This window comes from Triplophysa rosa, linkage group LG25 (assembly GCF_024868665.1).
Source record: "Triplophysa rosa linkage group LG25, Trosa_1v2, whole genome shotgun sequence".
NCBI classification, from domain to species: Eukaryota; Metazoa; Chordata; class Actinopteri; order Cypriniformes; family Nemacheilidae; genus Triplophysa; species Triplophysa rosa.
Window position 1 is genome coordinate 15,803,153 of NC_079914.1, and position 26,217 is coordinate 15,829,369.

At 38.6% G+C, this 26,217-nt stretch overlaps 1 protein-coding gene, 1 long non-coding RNA gene and 2 pseudogenes across 2 annotated transcripts in view; 3 read left to right on the plus strand and 1 right to left on the minus strand.

The window, feature by feature from the left end:
• LOC130548536 (elastase-1-like) overlaps positions 1-26,217 on the plus strand; it is a 48,319-nt gene that overhangs the window by 4,304 nt on the left and 17,798 nt on the right. The window lies entirely within an intron of this gene.
• Positions 8,876-13,689, plus strand: LOC130548440 (elastase-1-like; annotated as a pseudogene).
• On the minus strand, positions 15,872-18,544 carry LOC130548444 (uncharacterized). Its single transcript, XR_008962038.1, has 3 exons — positions 18,518-18,544; positions 18,034-18,144; positions 15,872-16,262 (listed from the first exon to the last, which is right to left on the minus strand). It is a non-coding gene; the product is annotated as an uncharacterized LOC130548444 (long non-coding RNA).
• On the plus strand, positions 19,410-26,057 carry LOC130549206 (elastase-1-like; annotated as a pseudogene).

The following is a 26,217-nucleotide window of genomic DNA, read 5'->3' on the forward strand; positions in this document are numbered from 1 at the left end:
AATATTATAACAATTAAATAATATAAATATAATAACGCTGTGACAACCTGCCCCGCCTTTAGACATCATAGCATCATATTGAAATATTATAACAATTAAATAATATAAATATAATAACGCTGTGACAACCTGCCCCGCCTTTAGACATCATAGCATCATATTGAACGCGCGACTGTAATGAATCATGTCACGTGCTTCCTGTGCAGACAGAGAACCTGGCGAGTTGTTCTGGGCGATCACAACATCAACACCCATGAGAATCGTGAGCAGTACATGACCGTCAGTCAAGTATACATCCACCCCAACTGGAACAGCAACAGTGTGGCTTCTGGGTGTGTGATAAACTATGTGTATTGTATGCGGCTACGTAAAGCTAGGAATTTGTTGTCAAGCACAGATGCTAATAGTGCTGAACTGAAGGCTACAAATGCTGAATTACAGGAAGCAGAGGCAAAGATCCAAGATCTTCGAACTCAGATTAATAAAGTGTTATCTGAGCAGTTAGCTTTGGCTAAGAAGTGTGAAATGTATGAGGGCATTGTTGCAGATCTAACATCTAAGCTAACTATGCGAGAGACCATGTCTCCTCAAACGCTTAACAGTGATGCGGCTAAAAAAAATGCTACTTGTAATAAGGAGAAAGCATGTTCTAGAACTCTAGGTAGCACGCCGAAACCACTAATAACTGGAGACGGGTCATGGGTTCCGGGTCGGAGCGCGCCGGACCCCCTGGATTTTTTGGGGTCGGACCTTTGGTCGGTCCGAGCATCCCGAGGCCCCCTGATGCCTCGCGGGGTCTTCGGGCCCTGGGACCCCGGTGGTCCACGCGGCTGCGACCCCAAAGCCGAAGCCCAAAACCGCAGTTCGGCCACGATCCGCGGTGTGGCGCCACCCCGTCCCCGGGCAGCTTATCCCATGCCCAGCCAACTAGAGGGTGCCGGGTCTCCTACTTTTCCACTGTTCCTCCCGCGTGTCCTATAAATGAATGGGGCATTCCGCCCAAGACCCCCGACAGCCCCCCGGGGCCACGAAACCAATATTTGTCCACTGCTCCACTATATTGCCGATTATTGCCGATCGTGCCCCCGGGCCCCGCCCACTACCACCAAACCACTTTTCGTCCACAAAACCCTTATTTTTCTGGAAACTCGACCCCGGGCGACCCCGCGGACCACCTCGGCGCCTCCCCCGGACCCCCCTCGAGCTTCCCCAGGCCGGTTGTCCTGTCTTTTTTAGAAAACGTAATTTGTTTTAATTGATCTTCAGATATAGTATCAAGCCCACCGTATTGGACAATATGTTATGATCATTAAAAATAAAATGCATATTTTTATCCGAAAATAAGCCTCCGTGATAACACATACACGTGGCCTGTCAGTTACAATGGTAGGAGGGAACTTCCTGGGTGTCCTGTAGTGTGTTCAGCGGAGGCCCAATAACTGTTTCGACGACAATGTATGAAATGAATAAAAATGAATCCAAATGTTGTTTATTTGTATTGATTTTCTGATATGTCATCGTGTCCACTGTGTTGAATGACATAGTGTGAGCATTGCTCACTACATGCGTATTCGTGCATAAATATGAACTTCCTCAATAACCACTAAAAGTGACTCGTGAAACAAAGGGTAGCAGGTACATGACTGGGTCTCGTATCCATTATTCAGCGTGGGCCTAATAACTGATTCAGTGACATTGTGTTAAATGACTCAGTATGACCCTTGGTGACCTTTGTTTTAATTTATCTTCTAGTATGTCATCAGGGACACTGGGTTGAATACCATAGTGTGAGCATTGCTCATAACATGCGTATTTGTGCATGAAAATGAACATTCTTTACCCGAACATGTGTCTGCACAATTGCGATGTTCAATATGACCCACGGTTGCCCGAGGGACCCCAAATTGCACACGTGTTTGCGTCACGCCCCCACGGGCGACATACCGAAAGGGCTAAGTCCTGGAGCCTAAAAAAGTTATTTATATACCCAATTACAATCAATTCAATGGGAGACACTTTGAAACGATGCAAGATTTTTGAAATAAGCCCTTAGAAATAAGATAGGACCCCCAAACTTCAGATCCCGACTCGGTGGCGCGTGACGGTGGCTTGACCGAAGTCTCGAAATCCTCCGACCTCTTGAACCTCATTTCCTGGACATCCGTCTTTCTGATTAATGACCCCTGCGGAACAAATGGCGGGTGGTATGTTTTTTGACCGCATGGTAGGCCAAAATGTAGGGTGCGCGACATCCAGATTAAGCTCTGGTGCGTGGATTATGGTCAAAACAAATGTTTTGTAGACTTTTTTTGCGATTGTTTTTGTGGCTGATATGATAACCTCTAACCTCTAATATGAACTAGGTAGTCAAAACAGCAAACACGTTTCACTTGCAGTACGACTGCCATCAGCTGTAGCGGCTCACCGGAAGTCTAAACACAAACAGCTCAAAGATGGCGGTGCCCACATTTACGCCAAAAATAATGTGGATACAAACCTCCGGGGAGTGTATCGAGCACAGAAATACTACGTCATACGTCCAACTCGTTTTTCGACAAGTTGACCATGTTGAGCGTGAGAAGACAGCACGTTTATTAGTGTAAAGAAGTCAGAATGCATGAAACACTGTTGCACCACACCTTTAAAATGTAATTATAATATGTGCAAGATTAAAAGTAAATAAATAAACTAAACTGAAACAGGAAGTGCTTCTGGACCAGTGTTTATCGCCAAAACTAACCATGGTAAAAGTGTAGTATCCATGTTTTTTTGGCGTATTGATTACTTTTGGCAAAAACAGTTTTACTACAGTAACCATGGTTTAAGTAACGTTATGGTTTGTTTTAACTGTAGTAAAANGTGACTCCGGCGGTCCTCTGAACTGTCTGGTCAGTGGAAGTTATTCCGTTCACGGTGTGACCAGCTTCGTGTCGTCTTTGGGCTGTAACACCAACCAGAAACCAACAGTCTTCACTCGTGTGTCTGCTTACATCAGCTGGATTCAGGGTGTAAGTGTTGCTCCATTACATCATCATCATGTAACTCACAATCATTCATTATTAGTACACATACACAACTGACACGAATAAAACAACACGTGTTTTAATAAACTGTAAACATGATCATATTCGTCGCATCTTCATATCTTTTAATAATGTTTTACTTTCTTCATTTTAGATCATTGGATAAAGTGGATCAGAGATTGAAGACAAACATCCTCCATTTTACCCACAATGCATTTCTGCCTCTGTAATGAGACAATAAACGTCTTATCTTCATCTGGTTTTGAATCAATTTTATACATATTTAACTTCTAAGTGGTTCAAGGTAAAGACAACCATTGCGTAAAGGAAATATGCGCCTTCACTGAGAACTGCTAGAAACTTAAGGGAGATTTGACATGGAGACAAACGCGTCAGTCTATGTCCATATCTGTCTGCGGAGACTCGTCAGCGCCAACGATGTTTCGACAGAGTCAAAGACCAGTTAAAATCCATGAACATAAGGTACGGGATGCTCTACTCAGCTCACCTACTAGTGACTCACGGAGATAGAAGACATATATTTAAATCCGTCCCGGAAGCTGAGGAATATATTCGAGAACTGGAAGCTAGATAAACGGAAACAACTCCGCCTATTAATAACTGAACAAGCAGGCTCTTTCTCTTCTAGCTCCATTAGCTAAAGGTAAAGTTTTGTCATACACTGTATATTTGGATAAAACGTTGAAAACAGGGCATGCCCCAATTTCATTTAAACTACAGGTGAACAACATAAAAGATACGCAGTTTAGATTTCAAACAAATTGGCTCCAAAGTTTGAAATTCATAGACTTCTTGGATGAAAAAATCGATGAATACTTTAATATTAATACAATCAAACAAGTGCTTCAATAAGGGGGAAGCCTTTAAAGCCTATTTAAGAGGTGAAATAATGAGTTACACAAAAAGCAAATCTAAGGAATATTACAAAAAATAACCAACAAATGAAAGAAATGGAAATACAATATATTGCTAGTAACGACTCAGAGAGAGAGAAACAACTTCTCTCATTAAAAGCGTAATATAACGAACTGTTGAGTAACAAAATAGCTAAGAACTTAATGTGGTTAAAACAATCATATTAGGATCAAGGAGAGAAATCTGGGAAAATATTGGCATGGAAAATTAAAAGTCTCCAAGCAAACAGAGCAATTAATGCTATTGTGTTAGAAAAAGGACAGAACCTGACAGACCCAATTGAAATCAATAAGGCCTATAAAATATATTATGAAAAGCTTTATAGCTCTGAATATAGCCACTTCTGAAGATCAAAACTATTTCTTAGAAGAACTACAATTTCCACAATTGGCAGAAGATGATAAATTAAACTTGGAAGAGGGCTTAACTATTGAAGAATTGTTGGAGGCGACACAAAGTATGAAAAGTGGGGAAACACCCGGGCCGGATGGCATACCAAAAACACATTTTCTAAAAAAGTGTTACCTCACTTGTTAGAAATGTTTAAGGAATCATTTGAAGCAGGAATATAACCCACCTCTTTGACACCTGGTGTTAAAACCGGGAAGATCCCCAAAAGATATGGCATCTTATCGGCCTATTTCATTGATGTCCTGTGATACTAAGATTGTATGTAAAGCTCTAGCGGGAAGGCTTGAAATTCATATCCCTCGAATGATCCAAGATGATCAGAATGGATTTGTACTCCTCTAACACCCGAAGAGTCTTAAATATACTACATGCCAAACATGACACTAGAGATCATGCAATCCTATCTCTTGATGCCAAAAAGGCATTCGGTAGGATCAAATCGAGCTACCTGTTTGAAGTGTTAAAAAGATTGAGACTAGGAACAGGAATTTTGCGATGGCTTAAACTATTATACAATGAACCATTAGCCCAGGTTATAACCAACAATTTTACTTCAAAATGTTTCAATTTGACCAGAGGCACAAGACAGGGTCAAAAAACAGCACTGTCCCCAATGCTGTTTTTATTTGCAATAGAGCCTCTGGCTATAAATATTAGACATAATATTACAGACATAAAGGGTGTTGTGATAGGGCATAGGGAACATTGTATATCACTGTTTGCGGATGACATCATTCTGTTTTTAACAGATTTGAAGAATTCCATTCCGGCACTGGTTAGCAACCTGAGAAGTTTTGGAGTGTTTTCTGGATAGAAAGTTAATGATAGTAAAAGCACCTTGTTATTATTAAATAGCCAAGAGAGGAAAACCTCAAGCTATAGACAATTTACCCAGACAACTGAAGGCTGTACTTATTTAGGGATAAAAATAAAAACAAATATAGATGATATAATCTCTTATAATTATAATCCCTTAATGAAGAAAATTGTGGAATCTCTAGACAAATGGGAAGCAATGCCAATTTCCCTAATTGGACGTATAAATATATATTTGTTATATATAGTTGGGGAAGGGGAATGTATCATATCCTGTAATTGTATCAGTATTATTTTAATGGTTCTATAAAAAACAACAATAAAAACAGAGTTGAAAGAAAAAGAAAACAATGGAAAATTAAACATGCTGAAACAATCGAGGTGATAAACTATGTGTATTGTATGCGGCTACGTAAAGCTAGGCGTTTGTTGTCAAGCACAGATGCTAATAGTGCTGAACTGAAGGCTACAAATGCTGAATTACAGGAAGCAGAGGCAAAGATCCAAGATCTTCGAACTCAGATTAATAAGGTGTTATCTGAGCAGTTAGCTTTGGCTAAGAAGTGTGAAATGTATGAGGGCATTGTTGCAGATCTAACATCCAAGATAACTATGCGAGAGACCATGTCTCCTCAAACACTTAACAGCGATGGGGCTAAAAAAGATGCTACTTGTAATAAGGAGAAAGCATGTTCTAGAACTCTAGGTAGCACGCCACCTCGGGCCGGGGGTGTCCGAAACAACTAATAACTGGAGACGGATCATGGGTTCCGGGTCAGCGCGTGCCGGACCCCCTGGATTTTTTGGGGTCGGACCTTTGGTCGGTCCGAGCATCCCGAGGCCCCCTGACGCCTCGGGTCTTCAGGCCCTGGGACCCCCGGGGGTCCGCGCGGCTGCGACCCCAAAGCCGAGGCCCAAAACTGCAGTTCGGCCACGATCCACGGTGTGGCGCCACCATGTCCCCGGGCAGCTTAGCCCATGCCCAGCCAACTAGAGGGTGCCGGGTCGCCTACTTTTCCACTGTTCCTCCCGCGTGTCCTATAAATGAATGGGGCATCCCGCCCGAGACCCCCGACAGCCCCCCGGGGCCACGAAACCACTATTTGTCCACTGCTCCACTATATTGCCGATTATTGCCGATCGCGTCCCTGGGCCCCGCCCACTACCACCAAACCACTTTTCGTCCACAAAACCCTTATTTTTCTGGAAACTCGACCCCGGGCGCCCCCGCGGACCACCTCGGCGCCTCCCCCGGACCCCCCTCGAGCTTCCCCAGGCCGGTTGTCCTGTCTTTTTTAGAAAACGTCATTTGTTTTAATTGATCTTCAGATATAGCATCAAGCCCACAGTATTGGACAATATGTTATGATCATTAAAAATAAAATGCATATTTTGATCCGAAAATAAGCCTCCGTGATAACACATACACGTGACCTGTCAGTTACAATGGTAGGAGGGAACTTCCTGGGTGTCCTGTAGTGTGTTCAGCGGAGGCCCAATAACTGTTTCGACGACAATGCATAAAATGACTAAAAATGAATCCAATTGTTGTTTATTTGTATTGATCTTCTGATATGTCATTGAGTCACACTGTGTGAATGACATAGTGTGAGCATTGCTCACTATGCGTATTCGTGCATAAATATGAACTTCCTCAATACCCTAAAAGTGACTTGTGAAACATAAAGGGTAGCAAGGTACATGACTGGGTTTCGTTCCCTATATTCGCGTGGGCCTAATAACTGATTCAGGACATTGTGTTAAATGACTCATATGACCCTTGGGTGACCTTTGTTTTAATTCTCTTCTAGTATGTGATCAGGGACACTGGGTTGAAATACCATAGTGTGTAGCATTGCTCATAACATGCCGTATTTGTGCATGAATAGTGAACATTCTTTAACCCGAAGCATGTGTCTGCACATTGCGATGTTCATATGGACCACGGTGTTGCCCGAGGACCCAAAATTGCACACGTGTTTGCGTCACGCCCCACGGGCGACATACCGAAGGGCTAAGTTCCTGAGCCTAAAAAAAGTTATTTATATACCATTACAATCAATGTAATGGGAGACACTTTGAAACGATGCAAGATTTTTGAAATAAGCCCTTAGAAATAAGATAGGACCCCCAAACTTCAGATCCCGACTCGGTGGCGCGTGACGGTGGCTTGACTGAAGAAGTCTCGAAATCCTCCGCACTCTTGAACCTCATTTCCTGGACATCCGTCTTTCTGATTAATGACCCTGCGGGAACAAATGGCGGGTGGTATGTTTTTTGACACGCATGGTAGGCCAAAATGTAGGGTGCGCGACATCCAGATTCAGCTCTGGTGCGTGTATTATGGTCAAACAAATGTTTTGTAGACATTTTTTGCAGTTTGTACCGGCTATTATGGCAAACTCTAACTGCACACATTACGTGTACCTTTGGGATCCATAATAAATATCTCACTCGCCTCACACGCAATACACTGCCATTAGCTATAGTGGCTCACCGGAAGTCTAAACACAAACAGCTCAAAGATGGCGGCGCCCACATTTACGGCAAAAATAAGGTGGATACAAACCTGGCGGAGTGTATCTGAGCACAGAAATACTACGTCATACGTCCAACTCGTTTTTCGACAAGTTGACCATGTTGAGCGTGAGAAGACAGCACGTTTATTAGTGTAAAGAAGTCAGAATGCATGAAACACTGTTGCACCACACCTTTAAAATGTAATTATAATATGTGCAAGATTAAAAGTAAATAAATAAACTAAACTGAAACAGGAAGTGCTTCTGGACCAGTGTTTATCGCTAAAACTAACCATGGTAAAAGTGTAGTATCCATGTTTTTTTGGCGTATTGATTACTTTTGGCAAAAACAGTTTTACTACAGTAACCATGGTTTAAGTAACGTTATGGTTTGTTTTAACTGTAGTAAAACACGTTTTATGGTTTTAAACCATAGTTCATTTTCGTAAGGGTACATCTCGCAAAGTAGTGCATAGCAAAATAACATCATTAGAAACCATTTGAGTGTGTGTGTGTGTGTTAGGTTTATATACATCGTGTGGGGTCCACAATGATAATAAAAGTCTCACACACTTACATGTACAATTCAAATGGATTGTTAAACATACTAAATGATGTTTATTTGAAAATGTAAAAATGCAGAATGTTTTCTGTGATGGTTAGGTTTTGGGGTTGGGTTGGGATAAGGCAATAGAATATACATTGTACAGAATAAAAATCATTACGTCTATGGAAAGTCCCCACAATGTACAGAAACCTAACGTGTGTGTGTGTGGCCTTGTTTTTACACCCTGGTAGGGACCTAAACCTGAATACACACCAACTCATGTCTTATGTCAACCCTTGAAGAAATTTCTCCACAGCCTCCAGCATGGTGAGATTTTCCAAAGTAGCAAGGGCACAGAGGATGGACTACCGAAGAAAGAGTTAAAACGCTAACTGCATTTTATTAGCGCTTAATATTTGCATAATTGAATCTTAGTAAAGTGGAATCTAATCTAACTATCTTATCTTTCTCAGTCATCCTGGTGTCATACTGTACAAACATGTGATATTAACCAGATGTGTGTCGCCCTTGACTGTTGTGATATGACCTGTGAGGATCAGACGTCTGCAGATATACTATAAAGACGATGAAAGAGCACAGAACTCAGTGAATCCACTGCAATCATGCTGACGTTCTTGTTGTTGAGTGCTCTCGCTGCTCTGGGTAAGACTTCTTTCACTTTCTATTGAGAAAACAAAGACATCATTTCATCATTTAGATTTTGACAAGTTACCAAATGTAGACATTAGCAATGCAATATACAAATGTAACAATGGCTTTTCATAGCATGTCTGTTTGTTCTATGGTTGTGTGTTTTTGTGTCCAGCTCTGGCTGAGCCCAAATACATTGAGCAGATCCCTCAAACAAGGGTTGTGGGAGGAGAGACGGCTAAACCACACTCCTATCCCTGGCAGGTACGTCATAATTTACTATAAAGAAATGAAAATACTCTATGCCTGCTCGTACCAAGAGGAGGCGTAGCACAGAACCTAAAGGATGCTAAGCAAAGGCAACCTTTTCATGCTATTTATTATACTTTACATTTTTTCAATAATAGTGCACAATTGTACTAAATATTCTCTGAAAAAATCAACAATATTAAAAGTAATAGCATGACATAAATTGTTGTTTGCATCAATTTTAACGCAGCGCTGTATGGCAAGCCAAATTAGCTTTTATTCATTATCAGGATATGAATTTTTGATATCACCAATTCAATTTTTACTAGTAAAAATTATAATTCTTGATATCAAGAATAGAATTTCTACTAGTTACAATTGCTATTTTTGATATCAGTAATTACATTTTCACTAGTAAAAATGTGAATTCTTGATATCAACAATGACGTCATCACTTGCAGAAATGTGTATTCTTGATATCTAGTAAAAAACGCAATTCTTGATATCTGTAACTGCATTTTTACTATCACAATAGGCTGCCTTTCAAATTCCATTTCAGATATCAATAATTCATTTCTTACATGTTAAAAATCTTATTTCAGATATCAGAAATGCAATTACTAGTAAAAAACATAATTTTTGATATCAATAACTCTGTGGTTACTAGTGATAATGTCTATTCTTGATATCAATGTATTATTTGATATCAAAGTTAAAAAAACACCATAGCGCTGAATGATTTTTGTTGTTGTGAGATGCATATAAAAAGCACTTCAGTATCATCCTTTGACATAAAAGGCTTCAACAGAAAAGTTTAACACAAACCAATCTTAAAGGGGAGGTATGATGAATTTCACTTCTTTAAATTTAGTTAGCGAGTAGTGTAGCTGTTTGAGCATAAACAACATCTGCCGAGTCGCAACACTCAACTTGCACAGAAAGTTGCTAAAGATCTGGAGATCTGGAAAACATCTGCTGTGTAAAAACATTTGCTAAACATCTTAGAAAGAGCAGTTTTACATCCATTCTAAATCATAAACATCTTACAGACATCTTATAGATGTCTATATGACGTCTGACAGCAAACGTCTCCGAGACGTATTGCAGATGAGAAACCATGATTGCAGATATAAATGCAGACATACCTGTACAATAGACGTCTGGCAGATGTTTTTGTGCTATCATAATCAGGTTGCTTGTCATTTCTGACTCATAAGAACAAACAAAAACAGAACAAGCCTAAAAGCTGTTGTGGGGTTACGTAAACAAGCTAAACAAAAATTCTTGCTCTTCAACTAAACTGTGCTCTGTTCTGTGTCGATGTATCTCTAGCATCTCATGGTCGTTCATGTTGTTCTGTTCGGAGTGTCGTATGTTTCGTTTCATCAGTTCACACACTGTGGCGGAACTCTGATCAGACAGAGATGGGTGATGACCGCTGCTCACTGCGTGGACATGTAATGAACACACACACACACACACACACAACACAACACCACAACACACACACACACACTAAGGTGACCAGACGTCCCCGTTTTCTGTTACATTGCTTAGCGATGAAGAATGTATGACGAGAATGCATCATCAAGTTATCATCAAATATCAAAAGTCAAAGTTATCGGGTTCAAGGTACTAAGTACTCATGTTAAATGAAAGTAGACCTAAAACTGTTTGTATGTGTTATATAACAGGCTCAGGCCAGGGAGCTGGATTGTTTTGCATTAACATTTTAAACTTTACCATGAAGTTCTGTCGTCACAACACAGAATTTCCATCACTGATGTAGTGATTCCCACACATACGTTGGTGAGAGTATGCAGCGATTTAAACAAATAATAATATTTATCTAAGCAATAGCAATTACACTGACAAATTAGATTTGCAGAAAGGACATCTGTGCTCAAAATGAGTTTAAAATGCAAATAAAAAGCTTAATGTACATACAGGTCCATTTCCAAAAGCACAAAGATAAAAAGTTATTTTAAAAGTTTTAATTACTGGTTGTAATGACAGTAAACAGTTTGTAAAAATGAAAATATTAAATACAATTAGAGAATGTTAAAAATGGTAACTAGAGTTTTATTTCTCATATGTTTTTCATATTTGTTATATTTTTGTAGTGTTATTGAATTTTTAATGCATGCAATTCTCGTTAGTATTTCTATTTTCACAGTGGACTTTTTTCCATAGAGTTTTGGTAAACTATTAAAACCAGTTATGGTTAGTTTGATCCGAACAAAAACTCATTAATAATTATAGGTGCAACACAAAAAGACACCAAAAAAACATTTAAAAATTGATCATTAATTGATTGATTATAACAAATGAGATTTCAATTATTTTTTGACAATTTAACTAGGAACTGTCCCCGGTTTTCATTACAAAAATATGGTCACCAACACACACACACGTTTTCTAAATAGTTTGAGAAAGTTGTCGGAGGCTTGGTGGTGGTGACGTTGATATCGAGCGATCTGTTTATAGCAGCGTGTTAGCTTTTTACTTCTGCCGATTGCATTTTGGCTTCAAAAGTAGCAAATGTTGTGTTCATTTGTAAAGATTATCTTGATAGACGAAACGTGTAAACATCATAAAGCTTTGTTAACTACAGAGCTTATTTTTTGCGAGCTTCCAAAAGTCTTTGGGAAAAATATGGCTTCGGTCGAGGGAACCAGTGCGCGCTAACTTCCGGGTTGGCCTACAAAAATACATCATCTCTGCGATACTCAATTCGGACTTAAAATTATTTAAAAATGCTTGGACCACTCCATTGTGTCAAGTTGCCCCACCTTTAGACATCATAGCATCATATTGAACGTGTGATGGTAATGAATCATGTCACGTGTTTCCTTGTGCAGACAGAGAACCTTGCGTGTTGTTTGGGCGATCACAACATCAACACCCATGAGGGTCGTGAGCAGTACATAGCCGTCAGTCAGGTCTACATCCACCCCAACTGGAACCGCAACAACCTGGCCGCTGGGTGTGTAACCACGACAACACACCACATCACACATAAACAGATATCAAAACTAGATACCGCATTAGCATCTGTTTCTATGGGCCGCTATAGGTAGGTGGCCGGTCCGTGGCAAGTCTGCAGTCGATTAAAATCGAGCTGGCCAGTGTATCACAGGTTAGTGTTATATAGCTGTCAATGTAAGATGATTTTATTTATGAATGTTAAGTTCTGTTATTTGGACTAGGGACATTAGCTCATGATGAAGGATTTTGTTTCACAGATCTGGCAACCCTGCCAAGCCGGTCCGTTAACACTCAAGAGCAAGCTGTCTCTGTATGATTATGAAAACATTTTTGTTGTGACTAAAGTTAATCACATAACAAACAACGAGAAGGGTATCCAGATTTTTCAGGAATTAGTTTCGGCGAGTGACGTCATGGACTGTTCCAAGATGGCGGGTCTACGTGCCTGAGAGCTTGAATGCGGCATCTAGTTATTGATATCTGTGTACAAACGCTCACGTGAGTGTCATCAGACTGTGACGTGTGTGTGTTATGTTTTAGTTCAGATATGACATCGCTCTTCTGCGTCTGTCCTCTGATGCCCTCTCAACTCATAGTGAAGCTGGCTACTCTGCCTCCATCAGGACAGATCCTGCCCAACAACAACCCCTGTTACATCACCGGCTGGGGCCGCACATCCAGTCCGTCATCTCTCTCACACACAGATTATGTATGATTTAGTGTAGTGAAGTGTTCTGATAGGTGATGTTGTTTGTGTTAGCTGGTGGTTCTCTCTCTGCTGTGCTGAAACAGGCCTATCTGCCCAGTGTGGATTATCAGACGTGTTCTCGCAGTGACTGGTGGGGCAGCACCGTGAAGACCACCATGGTTTGTGCTGGAGGTGGAAGGAACTCTGGATGTCAAGTAAGAACATCACACCACATCACACCCACACCTGTCAGGAGGATCTGAAGAAATAGTTCAATCAAATATAACATGATATCACACTAGCATCAAGTGATCTCATTCCTTTCTCACAAATGTAAACGTTTTGCTAACATTCCCAAAACGTTGTGAAAACGTTACTTTAGTTTTTCGTTTAACTACAAGTAATATAAGTGTGTTGATGTTTCTTGTTTTGCAGTCTCGGCGGTCCTCTAACTGTCTGGTCGAGTGGAAGTTATTCCGTTCACGGTGTGACCAGCTTCGTGTCGTCTTTGGGCTGTAACACCAACCAGAAACCAACAGTCTTCACTCGTGTGTCTGCTTACATCAGCTGGATTCAGGGTGTAAGTGTTGCTCCATTACATCATCATCATGTACACTCATAATCATAACCTGTCTACATAAACACAAATAACCTGTGTTACACTCTATGTAAATGCCAATAACTGTAAATGTTTTACAATATGGTCATGTGTGTTAGCATTGTCTAATGTTTCCTGTTTTATTTTCTTCATTTCAGATCACTGGATAAAATGGTAGAGATGAAATCAAAGACAAACACCCTCCATTTTACCCACAATTCTCTTCTGTAATGACTCAAAACACAATAAACTTTACATCAGCATACATCAATTTATCTTCAGCTGGATTTGAATCATTTTATATATTGTGTTTTTGTCATCATTTAGTTGAAATTTTGAATGTTTCATTTGGGATCTCATCTCATGCTATTTAATAAGAAACAGATGTTTTTGCACATTGAACATTTTATTCATCATGTTGTATCATTACAATTGCGCTTAAATAATAGAATGAACAGAAAAATAGTGTTTCCTTCGTGAACAGATTCAGATGAACTTCTGTTAGATTGTGGTGACATTACGGAGTGTCTGTTTCGGTGTGAATGACTGTAATGCAGTACTAATTTCCTACAAGAATCCTAAAGGAATGGTTCCAAAACTATGATAAAATCCAGTACAAATTTCTTATAGAAATCCTTTAGGTTTTTTGACAAGGCCATTCTGCTGTCTGCTCTTCACACTGAAATCACATTTAGACCAACACAAAGAACCACACAATTTCATTTCCCATTTTCTTCATTTATTAATAATGACAATGACTGTACATCGTATAAAAGGTGAACTCAAAACTAGCATGCCCTTACTTTAAAACACATTCAGAAAACAAAATAGGGAGCAATTTAGACCAAGGATTCCTAACACTTTGTTTACATGTATTCATTCAGATAACACTTGAAATGAAATTAATACAATCAGAAGAGATCCATCCAAAGCAGAACACGATACAAATATTAGTGCATCACATCTTAAACTAAAGTACAAAGCTAAAGCTCAAACATCAGCGAACGTTTATAATAAAGCCTAAATCAATGTTTACAGTAGATGAGATTCACATTACAATTACATTCAGATGCAGGGCATATAATACAAGCAAGCCGAATTGGAATAAGAGAACACTAAAAGTACTAGAACGAGCATCACACAACGTAGTCTCAATTCAAAATACAACAAAAAAAAGATTATCATGTCTCATTCGAACGAACAAATATACTGTTGCATTAATAATACTCTCACCAGCCCAATAATGTAGTGGCTAACAGCTAAATAAAAGGAACCATGAACAAGCACAAAATAACACATATGGATAAAACGGAAAGTTGAAAGGTTTAAAGGTAAAGTGCAGAGAATAGAACATATAGAGTGACTGATGAAAGGCACAATGTTCTGTGTTTCTAATAAGGTGTCTACGTAAAACAAATGACTGAAGAATGATTCACTATCAAACAACGGAACGCATCTGATAGTCCTTGAAGGTGGTATATTCTCCTCGGGACAACACTTGACAAAGTCGGATGCTCATCACTACCGGATAGGTTTTTTATAAACAAAAGTACTTGTTAAAGCTCTACACTGGCAACAGCACACATGATCCTGAAACACAAGATACTGTTGTGATGCTGTGCTTGTGCATCTATCACTGGGGAGTCTGCTTTATCAACAGAGGTGTATGGGCTTTCCTCTGTTCTGTGCTTTCAGAATACAGAGAAAAAAGAGGGTCAAGATTTAAAAAACGATAACAGCCTTTCAGATGTTTCTGTGGTTCCCATATCCATTAAATGTTATGCTGTCTACATCTAGTCACATTCGGTGGTCGAGCAAATGTTGTACGACTTTATATAAACCTGATACTTAAGGTGTACCACTAATATAAACAGTGGTCATGAATACCCATTTTCACTTGTATTCATTGCACTTGGTCGTTAATAAGAAAAAGCAAATACGTGTTGATGTGTTCGCTTCAGAATATACAAACTGTTATCCGATCTTAAATACACTTGCTGAATTAAATCTATGTTGATGCACTGAGACATGCAAGAAAAAATAAACCTTGAACCGTCTTGATCTACACTTAATTTAACTAACCCGAAAAATGAATAGCTAAGTGTACGCAGTATCATGTATTTAAATCTATAACGAAGACTAGTGTAATCAGTAGACCTCCCATGTGAAAAAAGATAAAAGCCAAATGTTTGTCTACATCAATCTCGTGTAAAACACGTGTCATCCTACAGAGTATGGGCAAATCTGTTGGTACACACTCCATTTTTGTTGTTTCATCGAATTTAACAGTTGAATCAAATTTTGGGAATCTTAACCTGCGACGTAGTGTTTACACTCAAATCCTTTTATCGTCGAAATTCATCCTGATGATTGTGTGTGTATGACTGAATGGGAAAAACATGAACAGAGCATGAGTGTATGTGAAACAAAGATAATTGTGAATAACTTCTTCAACACTTCTTCATAAACACTGAGATTTAAAATCAGTCCTTGAATGATTAAAATGAATACTCAATTACTCACCAGAGGTTGTAACCTTATATCCCTTGTATGTGATCTTTCCGCCGCTGTAAATCTGGACTTGATAAACTCCATTGTGTTGAGTTGTGGTGTTTGTGATGGTGAGATCTCCAGTCTGACTTGTCCATCTTCAGTCTGTCTCTGAATCTCCCATCAGTGTAGTAATAATATGAAGGCTCATTGATCCCTCCGGTGATTCGAACGATACGAGTGTCTTCAGGTCCAAATGTCCACAGTATCTCATCATCGGTCTTTATGTCAGTAACACCAGTGCATAAAGTAACAGGATCTCTCAAATGTGGAAAAATGTCCCTTGCTTCATTCACAACAGCAGCAGCACATAGAAGAAAAACACATTCAGAGGATTTAACTGATCACTTTAAATATTAAATAAAGATAACTGTGTTCGTACACTGAGAGAATCTTTTGCTTACTAAGTTTTAGTTTGCTGACTGTGTAGCAGTGTTAGGCAAGTTACTCAGGAAAAGTAATAATTACTAGTTACTATACTTCATTAGTGTAATTAGATTACTGTACAAATTACTCTCTCACAAAAAGTATTTAGTTACTTATTACTAATTACTTTCTATATCCTACATCAACCTTGATTAATTCAAGTGATTCAAGGATAGACATGAAACGCTCTTTTAATTCAGTCAAATAAATAATATTAAACTACATAAAGTACTCCTATTTAACTGACCAAAGTATTACAAATGTGTATTTAGTTTAATTACATCAAAAGTAACTAATTAAATTAGTTCTTTGAAAATTGTAAAGCTATATATAGTTAGTAAATCAGAACAATAATCCTTACTTTACTTTTTCAAGGGGAAAGTAATTACAATTACAGTAACTAATTACTTAGTAACTAGTTACACCCAACACTGCTGTGTAGAGAAAACTTGTGACGGGAGAAACGAAGCTTTTCGAAGCTTTGAATCAATTAAACCAATTGCTTCGCAAAATGATTCAGGTTTACGAAGCGTTCGAAACGCCACGTGCTGGCGCTACCTGCTGGTGAAAATGTTGTAAAAGCGTTGAGATCTCAGGCCAAACTCAATGACACATTATACCAAACAAAATGTCCGGATTTAATCACTGTTGTCTATAAATGACCAGAAAATCAGCATGAAGCACTTCACATCTTGTCAATGAACGTGATCTCCATCAGATGTGTGGCGTTGGTTCAGTGTCTCGCGGTCTCCATGCATCTGAGATCTACTCATCTGCGTGACCTCATAGGTTCCATTGCCTTGCTTTCTTTCAATATTGTTGTAATAAACTGTGGTTCACTTGCAACTGGATTTTGAGTTCTCATTCGAAGATATACACCCGAATATATAGACATTATCACACGGACATCTCAAAAATCTCTGTAATCATTTCATGAGGTGATTGTACATCATAATTAAAGTTAACATGAACTAACAAGGAGCAATTTTGATTTTTTTCACATTTAACAGCCCAGGTGATATGACATGCGGCCTGTCTTCACTCGCAGAACCTTTAAGCACTTACACACCACCTCAGAAGTATTTTCGCTAACATATAATTGCTTACAGCTGTAGGGAATCTAACAATCAACAATATAATTGATTTTGTTAATTACTGGGTCTAAATCAATAACTCTATTGGTCCCACTTACAGATGATAATACCACCATTGTAGAAGTAATTCAATTGTACTAAATGATAATGTTTCTTTGGTACCACTTTCTTTTACAGTCCTGTTTCCCATGTACATACTGTGTACTTATTACAGTAAATATAATAAATAGGTACTAACTCTGAACGTTACCCCTAAACCTGAACTTATAACATGTAGTTACCTTATACTACCCAGTTCTTTCTTAGGTAAGTACACTTTATGTACAAGTACTGTAAAATAAAGTGCAACCGTTTTTTTATATTTATGAACAGACTACAACATTACAATGGAGATGCAATTAAACAATATAGGAAATGTTCAACAATTTACTGCAAATAACAGCGAAATCTGACCTTTCACTGTGAAAACTATAAAAAATAAAAAAATATAACAATTAAACAAAAAGTTTTTCTGTAGCTGTATCAGTCAAAACTTACCTATTTCTTTAGAGGACCTTCGGGAACAGTAAATTATTAAAGCAGCAGCAGCAACAAAAAGAAGAGAAATAATTATTACAGCCATAGCATCTGAATCCTCTGAAGATGAACCTGTTATGATAATGTAAAGACAGAGAGACGTGAAGTTTATATTAAATATAACACATTGTAATTTAACTTATGTGACGGTCTTGCATTGTCATCAGTTTATGATTTATACAATCAGGTCTAGGGCTGGGAATTTTTCATGGGTCCTAACAAAAATATCCAGCTGACAATTAAAATATTAAAAAATGAAATACTTATTATTGAATACTTAATTAATACTTCTCTATTAAATAATGATCTGTCAATTTAATTACAGAAAAACTTTAAAATGATCATGCGATGTACTATGATTATATATCTGCCCAAGCAGAATATGTGATTGCCCATCTAAATCATTCACACACAGCTGTTACTACAGGAGAATTGGGATGCTCACCACTGACGTACACACTGAATGTCTTGTTAATGTCTGTCTGTTGTTACTGCTGATCTTCAGTTTATAGAGTCCAAAGTCTGATAATCTGAAGTTTACAGATGGTGAGAGATCCAGTCTGATCATCCAATTAAGTCTGCCGCTCACTCTCTCATCNATCAAGCCCACAGTATTGGACAATATGTTATGATCATTAAAAATAAAATGCATATTTTAATCCGAAAATAAGCCTCCGTGATAACACATACACGTGGCCTGTCAGTTACAATGGTAGGAGGGAACTTCCTGGGTGTCCTGTAGTGTGTTCAGCGGAGGCCCAATAACTGTTTCAACGACAATGTATGAAATGAATAAAAATAAATCCAAATGTTGTTTATTTGTATTGATTTTCTGATATGTCATCGTGTCCACTGTGTTGAATGACATAGTGTGAGCATTGCTCACTACATGCATATTCGTGCATAAATATGAACTTCCTCAATAACCACTAAAAGTGACTCGTGAAACAAAGGGTAGGAGGTACATGACTGGGTCTCGTATCCATTATTCAGCGTGGGCCTAATAACTGATTCAGTGACATTGTGTTAAATGACTCAGTATGACCCTTGGTGTCCTTTGTTTTAAATTATCTTCTAGTATGTCATTAGGGCCACTTGGTTTAATAACATAGTGTGAGCATTCGTCATAGTATGAACATTTATTCCTAAAGTGAACCTCCTCAATAACCACTAAAAGTGACTTGTGAAACAAAGGGTAGCAGGTACATGACTGGGTCTCGTATCCATTATTCAGCGTGGGCCTAATAACTGATTCAGTGACATTGTGTTAAATGACTCACTATGACCCTTGGTGACCTTTGTTTTAATTTATCTTCTAGTATGTCATCTGTTACGTGATGCCCACTGACGACAGGCGAAGTGGTAGGGGTAATCCAACAAACTTTAATGAACAGGTAACCTTAACATAACTTGTTTGAGACTTGACAAAGAACTGAAGAAGACACAGGGTTTAAATACACAGAAAATGAGGAGTAAACAGATGACGGGGATTAACTAATAATGTCCAAGTGATGGGGATCAGGTGAGACAGGTGCAAGGGATTATGGGTAGTGTAGTCCGGTGTAAGACGAGCGCAGACAGTGGATGGTGACATCATCAGGGCCACTGGGTTGAATACCAGAGTGTGAGCATTGCTCATAACATGCGTATTTGTGCATGAAAATGAACATTCTTTACCCGAACATGTGTCTGCACAATTGCGATGTTCAATATGACCCACGGTTGCCCGAGGGACCCCAAATTGCACACGTGTCCTGGAGCCTAAAAAAGTTATTTATATACCCAATTACATATCACTCTTCCTGCCCATTCGTTTTAATGGGAGACACTTTGAAACGATGCAAGATTTTTGGGGTACACTCATCCGAGTTAAAGACCCTTAGAAATAAGATAGGACCCCCAAACTTCAGCTCCCGACTCGGTGTCTTGACCGAAGTCTCGAAATCCTCCGACCTCTTGAACCTCATTTCCTGGACATCCGTCTTTCTGATTAATGACCCCTGCGGAACAAATGGCAGGTGATATGTTTTTTGACCGCATGGTAGGCCAAAATGTAGGGTGCGCGACATCCAGATTAAGCTCTGGTGCGTGGATTATGGTCAAAACAAATGTTTTGTAGACTTTTTTTGCGATTGTTTTTGCGGCTGATATGGTAACCTCTAACCTCTAATATGAACTAGGTAGTCAAAACAGCAAACACGTTTCACTTGCAGTACGACTGCCATCAGCTGTAGCGGCTCACCGGAAGTCTAAACACAAACAGCTCAAAGATGGCGGTGCCCAAATTTATGCCAAAAATAAGGTGGATACAAACCTCCGGGGAGTGTATTGCGCACAGAAATACTACATCATACGTCCAACTCGTTTTTCGACAAGTTGACCATGTTGAGCGTGAGAAGACAGCACGTTTATTAGTGTAAAGAAGTCAGAATGCATGAAACACTGTTGCACCACACCTTTAAAATGTAATTATAATATGTGCAAGATTAAAAGTAAATAAATAAACTAAACTGAAACAGGAAGTGCTTCTGGACCAGTGTTTATCGCAAAAACTAACCATGGTAAAAGTGTAGTATCCATGTTTTTTTGGCGTATTGATTACTTTTGGCAAAAACAGTTTTACTACAGTAACCATGGTTTAAGTAACGTTATGGTTTGTTTTAACTGTAGTAAAACACGTTTTATGGTTTTAAACCATAGTTCATTTTCGTAAGGGTACATCTCGCAAAGTAGTGCATAGCAAAATAACATCATTAGAAACCATTTGAGTGTGTGTGTGTGTGTTAGGTTTATATACATCGTGTGGGGTCCACAATGATAATAAAAGTCTCACACACTTACATGTACAATTCAAATGGATTGTTAAACATACTAAATGATGTTTATTTGAAAATGTAAAAATGCAGAATGTTTTCTGTGATGGTTAGGTTTTGGGGTTGGGTTGGGATAAGGCAATAGAATATACATTGTACAGAATAAAAATCATTACGTCTATGGAAAGTCCCCACAATGTACAGAAACCTAACGTGTGTGTGTGTGGCCTTGTTTTTACACCCTGGTAGGGACCTAAACCTGAATACACACCAACTCATGTCTTATGTCAACCCTTGAAGAAATTTCTCCACAGCCTCCAGCATGGTGAGATTTTCCAAAGTAGCAAGGGCACAAAGGATGGACTACCAAAGAAAGAGTTAAAACGCTAACTGCATTTTATTAGCGCTTAATATTTGCATAATTGAATCATAGTAAAGTGGAATCTAATCTAACTATCTTATCTTTCTCAGTCATCCTGGTGTCATACTGTACAAACATGTGATATTAACCAGATGTGTGTCGCCCTTGACTGTTGTGATATGACCTGTGAGGATCAGACGTCTGCAGGTATACTATAAAGACGATGAAAGAGCACAGAACTCAGTGAATCCACTGCAATCATGCTGACGTTCTTGTTGTTGAGTGCTCTCGCTGCTCTGGGTAAGACTTCTTTCACTTTCTATTGAGAAAACAAAGACATCATTTCATCATTTAGATTTTGACAAGTTACCAAATGTAGACATTAGCAATGCAATATACAAATGTAACAATGGCTTTTCATAGCATGTCTGTGTGTTCTATGGTTGTGTGTTTTTGTGTCCAGCTCTGGCTGAGCCCAAATACATTGAGCAGATCCCTCAAACAAGGGTTGTGGGAGGAGAGACGGCTAAACCACACTCCTATCCCTGGCAGGTACGTCATAATTTACTATAAAGAAATGAAAATACTCTATGCCTGCTCGTACCAAGAGGAGGCGTAGCACAGAACCTAAAGGATGCTAAGCAAAGGCAACCTTTTCATGCTATTTATTATACTTTACATTTTTTCAATAATAGTGCACAATTGTACTAAATATTCTCTGAAAAAATCAACAATATTAAAAGTAATAGCATGACATAAATTGTTGTTTGCATCAATTTTAACGCAGCGCTGTATGGCAAGCCAAATTAGCTTTTATTCATTATCAGGATATGAATTTTTGATATCACCAATTCAATTTTTACTAGTAAAAATTATAATTCTTGATATCAAGAATAGAATTTCTACTAGTTACAATTGCTATTTTTGATATCAGTAATTACATTTTCACTAGTAAAAATGTGAATTCTTGATATCAACAATGACGTCATCACTTGCAGAAATGTGTATTCTTGATATCAAAAATTTAATTTGAACTAGTAAAAAACGCAATTCTTGATATCTGTAATTGCATTTTTACTATCACAATAGGCTGCCATTCAAATTCCATTTCAGATATCAATAATTCATTTCTTACATGTTAAAAATCTTATTTCAGATATCAGAAATGCAATTACTAGTAAAAAACATAATTTTTGATATCAATAATTCTGTGGTTACTAGTGATAATGTCTATTCTTGATATCAATGTATTATTTGATATCAAAGTTAAAAAAACACCATAGCGCTGAATGATTTTTGTTGTTGTGAGATGCATATAAAAAGCACTTCAGTATCATCCTTTGACATAAAAGGCTTCAACAGAAAAGTTTAACACAAACCAATCTTAAAGGGAAGGTATGATGGAATTTCACTTCTTTAAATTTAGTTAGCGAGTAGTGTAGCTGTTTGAGCATAAACAACATCTGCCGAGTCGCAACACTCAACTTGCACAGAAAGTTGCTAAAGATCTGGAGATCTGGAAAACATCTGCTGTGTAAAAACATTTGCTAAACATCTTAGAAAGAGCAGTTTTACATCCATTCTAAATCATAAACATCTTACAGACATCTTATAGATGTCTATATGACGTCTGACAGCAGACATCTCCGAGACGTATTGCAGATGAGGAAACCATGAATTGCAGATATAAATGCAGACATACCTGTACAATAGACGTCTGGCAGATGTTTTTGTGCTATCATAATCAGGTTGCTTGTCATTTCTGACTCATAAGAACAAACAAAAACAGAAAAAAAGTTTTGTCGTCATTTTTGTTTCAACTAAACTCCTCTGTGTGTTTTCAGATCTCTCTTCAGGTTCTGTTCGGTGGACGTTTCTATCACAACTGTGGCGGAACTCTGATCAGACAGAGATGGGTGATGACCGCTGCTCACTGCGTGGACATGTAATGAACACACACACACACACACACACTAAGGTGACCAGACGTCCCCGTTTTCTGTTACATTGCTTAGCGATGAAGAATGTATGACGAGAATGCATCATCAAGTTATCATCAAATATCAAAAGTCAAAGTTATCGGGTTCAAGGTACTAAGTACTCATGTTAAATGAAAGTAGACCTAAAACTGTTTGTATGTGTTATATAACAGGCTCAGGCCAGGGAGCTGGATTGTTTTGCATTAACATTTTAAACTTTACCATGAAGTTCTGTCGTCACAACACAGAATTTCCATCACTGATGTAGTGATTCCCACACATACGTTGGTGAGAGTATGCAGCGATTTAAACAAATAATAATATTTATCTAAGCAATAGCAATTACACTGACAAATTAGATTTGCAGAAAGGACATCTGTGCTCAAAATGAGTTTAAAATGCAAATAAAAAGCTTAATGTACATACAGGTCCATTTCCAAAAGCACAAAGATAAAAAGTTATTTAAAAAGTTTTAATTACTGGTTGTAATGACAGAAAACAGTTTGTAAAAATGAAAATATTAAATACAATTAGAGAATGTTAAAAATGGTAACTAGAGTTTTATTTCTCATATGTTTTTCATATTTGTTATATTTTTGTAGTGTTATTGAATTTTTAATGCATGCAATTCTCGTTAGTATTTCTATTTTCACAGTGGACTTTTTTCCATAGAGTTTTGGTAAACTATTAAAACCAGTTATGGTTAGTTTGATCCGAACAAAAACTCATTAATAATTATAGGTGCAACACAAAAAGACACAAAAAAAAACATTTAAAAATTGATCATTAATTGATTGATTATAACAAATGAGATTTCAATTATTTTTTGACAATTTAACTAGGAACTGTCCCCGGTTTTCATTACAAAAATATGGTCACCAACACACACACACGTTTTCTAAATAGTTTGAGAAAGTTGTCGGAGGCTTGGTGGTGGTGACGTTGATATCGAGCGATCTGTTTATAGCAGCGTGTTAGCTTTTTACTTCTGCCGATTGCATTTTGGCTTCAAAAGTAGCAAATGTTGTGTTCATTTGTAAAGATTATCTTGATAGACGAAACGTGTAAACATCATAAAGCTTTGTTAACTACAGAGCTTATTTTTTGCGAGCTTCCAAAAGTCTTTGGGAAAAATATGGCTTCGGTCGAGGGAACCAGTGCAGCGCTAACTTCCGGGTTGGCCTACAAAAATACATCATCTCTGCGATACTCAATTGGACTTAAAGATTATTTAAAAATGCTTGGACCACTCCATTGTGTCAAGTTGCCCCACCTTTAGACATCATAGCATCATATTGAACGTGTGATGGTAATGAATCATGTCACGTGTTTCCTTGTGCAGACAGAGAACCTTGCGTGTTGTTCTGGGCGATCACAACATCAACACCCATGAGGGTCGTGAGCAGTACATAGCCGTCAGTCAGGTCTACATCCACCCCAACTGGAACCGCAACAACCTGGCCGCTGGGTGTGTAACCACGACAACAAACACCACATCACACATAAACAGATATCAAAACTAGATACCGCATTAGCATCTGTTTCTATGGGCCGCTATAGGTAGGTTGTACGAGTGATACGAGCGGAAGGATTTTGTTATATAGCTGTCAATTGTAAGATGATTTTATTTATGAATGTTAAGTTCTGTTATTTGGACTAGGGACATTAGACTCGTGATGAAGGATTTTGTTTCACAGATCTGGCAACCCTGCCAAGCCGGTCTGTTAACACTCAAGAGCAAGCTGTCTCTGTATGATTATGAAAACATATTTGACATAACACATGACAACAACGAAAGGGTATCCAGTTTTTCAGGAATTAGTGTTGTGGCGAGTGACGTCATTGGACTGTTCCAAGATGGCGGACGCGTCTACGTGCCTGTAGAGCTTGAATGCGGCATCTAGTTATTGATATCTGTGTACAAACCTCACGTGGGTGTCATCAGACTGTGACGTGTGTGTATGTTTCAGATATGACATCGCTCTTCTGCGTCTGTCCTCTGATGTCACCCTCAACTCATACGTGAAGCTGGCTAATCTGCCTCCATCAGGACAGATCCTGCCCAACAACAACCCCTGTTACATCACCGGCTGGGGCCGCACATCCAGTCCGTCATCTCTCTCACACACAGATTATGATGATTTAGTGTAGTGAAGTGTTCTGATAGGTGATGTTGTTTGTGTTCAGCTGGTGGTTCTCTCTCTGCTGTGCTGAAACAGGCCTATCTGCCCAGTGTGGATTATCAGACGTGTTCTCGCAGTGACTGGTGGGGCAGCACCGTGAAGAACACCATGGTTTGTGCTGGAGGTGGAAGGGACTCTGGATGTAACGTAAGAACATCACACCACATCACATCACACCTGTCAGGAGGATCTGAAGAAATACGTCAATCAAATATAAGCAATGAATCATATTTTCTACGAACGTTTTGCTAACATTCCCAAAACGTTATGAAAACGTTATTTGTTGTTTCTCAGGGTGACTCCGGCGGTCCTCTGAACTGTCTGGTCAGTGGAAGTTATTCCGTTCACGGTGTGACCAGCTTCGTGTCGTCTTAGGGCTGTAACACCAACCAGAAACCAACAGTCTTCACTCGTGTGTCTGCTTACATCAGCTGGATTCAGGGTGTAAGTGTTGCTCCATTACATCATCATCATGTACCTCATAATCATAACCTGTCTACATAAACACAAATAACCTGTGTTTTAATCAACTCTATTTGTGTAATATGGTGTGCCGACAGTAAAACTGTAAATGTTTTAGCAATATGGTCATGTGTGTAATTGTCTAATGTTTCCTGTTTTATTTTCTTCATTTCAGATCACTGGATAAAATGGTAGAGATGAAATCAAAGACAAACACCCTCCATTTTACCCACAATTCTCTTCTGTAATGACTCAAAACACAATAAACTTTACATCAGCATACATCAATTTATCTTCAGCTGGATTTGAATCATTTTATATATTGTGTTTTTGTCATCATTTAGTTG